Below are 3,587 nucleotides of genomic sequence, written 5' to 3'. Positions count from 1 at the left end.
ATCCTACTCAGTCTCAGTGCTCTTCTTTCTTTCCTTCCAGTTGTAGAGCTTCCACTGGGCCAGCTTTCCCATGGTTCCAAATGATAGCTTTTTGTCCTATAGTTGGTAGTTTCGATTTGTTGTGGGAGGCAGCAAGCACAGGTCTGTACCTTATGCCACCATCTTGGTTCTCCTGGGTCTGCTTCTTGAGTGTGTCTCCCATGGGTGCGAGGAGTTGAAGTCTGCAATTTGTTGGGTTATGCTTCAAAAGCGCAGGTGGGTCTTTTTGTGCCACTGTCAAGGCTTGGATGGGGATGTAAATTGGGTAGGGCGGGGTCTCCGGAAGTCACGGGGCGGAGCAAATAGCAATGGCGTCTCCGGGGCTCCTTGCCTCTCCGGGACTCTGGGACTTCGCGTCCCCTAGTGCCTGCAAGCAGCTGCGTGACAGAGCCTCCCTCGCTTTCCGACTGCTGCAAGGCCGTGCTGCCTCTCCCCATGGGGTCTGGTGGCTCATGTTCCCGCCCCGAACCAGCTCAGTGGATTCGAGAGTTTGTAGAAGGGCTCCATTGATTTTTTTAGAGAGAGTGGAAGGGAGGGGGAGAGACATACAGAGAGAAACATCAATATGAGAGATACACATTGTCAGGGAGTGACAATACATGGGAGTTATTAGAAAGCCATTCTGAGTCTGGACTCCCTACTCTTTGTAATAAAAAGCCAACTGAGGAGTTTTAATCAGAAGAGAAAACGGAGCCGTCTTACAAGAACATTCAGTTAATAAGTTCAGTATACATATACTAAGTGTCTGGTACATTTCTGGCCTTAAGTTTAGGTCTGGGTCCACATCAATGAGAAGAGACAAGGCTGCTGCCTGCACAGAGCTTGCAGAAGGGGCAGGAGGCAGACCATGCCCTTGTAATTGGTGTGGTGGAGGCTATGATGGAGAAGCCTAGGGTATCATAGAGGAGGCTCAAGGGCCACTTAACTCAGTCCTGGTGGGTGAGGATCTCGGAGCCCTGAAGAATGGGTCATAGTTGTCCAAGTCAGATATGGGGGAGGGCAGAGCTCTGCAAAGGTGAAATAGCATAACTTTGGCATTAATTGGGATTTGAACTGTGTACCAGGCAGCCCTCTAGATAGCTCCTGGTCTTCATTCTCTTGATTGTGGGTTGAGCCTAGTGACTCCCTTCTAATGAACAGAATATGGCAAAATCGATGGGATGTCACATCAAAGATTAGGTAAAAACACGTTGGCTTCCATCCATCTCTTTCTCTGTTTTTCTCATTCTCTATCTCTTTCTCTCTTGCCTGCTCACTCTGATGGAAGGCAGCTGCCATTTTGTGGGTTGCCTTATGGAGAGGCCCACATAGCCAGGAGGGTGGCCTCCAGTGAGCAAAGAACCAAGGCCCTCTGTCCAACAGCCCTTGAGGATTGAATCCTGCCAACAGCCATGTGAGTAACCTTAGAAACAGACCCTTTTCCAGTCAGGCATGAAATAGGACTGCAGCCCCAGCCAACACCTTCACTGCAGTCTTGTGAGAGATCTTGACACAGAGGCACTCAGTTGAGCTGCACCTGGATTCCTGAATCACAGAAGTTTTAGGACAACTTGTTATGCAGCCATAGAGAACATACAAACTGTAAGGGGGCAAAACTACAAGTCAGAGATTTTATTCTCCATCCTGGTTATTCTCTATCCTTCCTGCCATGGGGAGCAATAGCTGTGGAGGACAGAAAGACTCTTCCCTTTAATTCTCTAGCTTTCCTTATCTTTTTTTGTTGTTGACAGTATTACAGATGTCCTCTAATTTCCCTCCTTTTACCCTCCTCCTCCCAGCCCCTGCCCCAGCACAGGCCTTCACCACACTATTATCTGTGTTCACTGGTTATGCATATCTCTACTAATAAAAGGCCTGTGGCCATGATGCTGTAATGCGGTCATGACCAAAGGAGCAGTGCTCTCGCAGTGGGTGGGGAGGCCAGCTGAGGCAAGCAGAAGCGGAAGTGAGCTACTCGCACAATTTTGTGCGTGCTGGGCCTCTAGTATGTATGTAGGTTCTTTGGTTAATCTCTTCCTATCTTCCTCCCTCTTCCCCTCTGAGATATGTCAGTACTAAACACCACACTCTGGAGATACTGCCTCAAGGTACCCCAACCAGAAGTGGTCTCACCTGTTTCACAGCAAGCTCTGGCGGTCTAGATGGGGTGAGGTTCAGTTCTTTTCTCCACTGGGAAAGAAATAGGCTTACAGGGTGGAGAGAGAAGGAAGTGAAATCCCAAGTCCCAGTGTTATGGGTTCACTCAGTGAGATAGACCATCGACTCAGAATTTAAATTTAAGAGCCTTTATTAAGCTGGCCAGCTGACTACAGCTACAGCACCCTGCTGAAGCAAAGGCTGAACTGCAGTAGCGACTACAGGAGTTACATTTTATTATTAAATTTTGTGGTGGCCCAGAGAAAAATGTGTCTTTCACATTCTGGGCCCCCAATATGGAGGAAACTCTCTTTATTTATACTTTTTCTAGTCCTTTGTCTCCCAAATTTGGAATGAGACTTCCGGGCCTTCTGAGAAAGAAGGCCTGCATGCTGGGAAGGGGCCATGAGACCATATCTCAAGGCCTGGCCTGATGTCAGTACCTTCCTATCTATGTGTTTTAGGAACAGACAGCACAGCGCGCCCCGTCTGGCCGAAGTGCCAGATATGCAGCCCAGTACATTTGGGGGCTTGTCCAGGAGTTGTCTTTGGTTTGTTTATAAAGGTGAAATTAAGTGTTGGCTGATATATTTATAACCAAAATGCAAACACTTGAATGAATCCTGACTGTTTTATGGGAAAACAGCTACACTAAGACCCAGTGGGTATAAAATCAAGTACCACTGTGGGGCATAAATATGAAAATACATCAGCGAGAACACTGAGCCTGGATCCTTAAGTCACTGTTCACCTTCGTGGAGACCCGAGAATTCACTTGGTCTTAATATCAGGGTTTTCCATACCAGTCCAGGGACTCCACTAGCTCAGGTCCCATGCCTTGCAGTTACTTTACTTTCTTCAGGTTTTTGTGCACAACTAGCAGGTGGAATCCAGACTTCTTCCTGTCTTAATGTTAAGATAAAATTGACTAAGTAGAGTTCATACCTACTAGGAGGTTTAAAGAAGGCTTGAAATATGTAACTACCTTCAAATGGAATGTGTGTGTGTGTGTGTGTGTGTGTGTGTATTCCTAATATGCAAATAGGCCAAACAGGGGAACAACCAAACAACCAGTCGCTATGATGTGCGCTGACCACCAGGGGGTGCGCACGGAACATGGCAGGTGTTGGCTGTAGTGGGATGGTGGAGCAGGTGAGCGGGGACGCCAGACCAAGGTGGGGCACTGGTTGCTGTCATCAAGGCGAGCTTCTGGCGGTTACTGAAAATTATTTGCTCTTGTACACCGCGGTCCCACTTGGTACTCACACCTGCTGCCAGCTCCTGGTACCGGCCCCGATCGCCCCTCAGGGCTTCTCCACCTCCCCTTGCTCCTGAGAGGTGATCAGGGCAGCAGCCACCACTTGCACCTGCTGCTGGTGCTGGCCCCAATCGCTCTGTGCCATCAGGGGGTA

At 48.6% G+C, this 3,587-nt stretch overlaps 1 long non-coding RNA gene across 2 annotated transcripts; it reads right to left on the bottom strand.

Moving 5' to 3' along the window:
- Window positions 1–231: 231 nt before the first annotated feature.
- On the bottom strand, window positions 232–3,187 carry LOC102435843. 2 transcript variants are annotated; one of them, XR_002830054.1, is made up of 3 exons: window positions 2,979–3,187; window positions 2,152–2,224; window positions 232–1,618 (listed from the first exon to the last, which is right to left on the bottom strand). It is a non-coding gene; the product is annotated as an uncharacterized LOC102435843 (long non-coding RNA). The 2 variants fall into 2 exon arrangements; XR_002830055.1 differs by having other exon boundaries at window positions 232–1,563; window positions 2,152–2,208.
- Window positions 3,188–3,587: the final 400 nt, after the last annotated feature.

Source organism: Myotis lucifugus, unplaced genomic scaffold (assembly GCF_000147115.1).
Source record: "Myotis lucifugus unplaced genomic scaffold, Myoluc2.0 scaffold_97, whole genome shotgun sequence".
NCBI lineage: Eukaryota > Metazoa > Chordata > Mammalia > Chiroptera > Vespertilionidae > Myotis > Myotis lucifugus.
The sequence above is the reverse complement of the archived record's forward strand: the minus strand, read 5'-3'. Positions and strand labels throughout refer to the sequence as shown.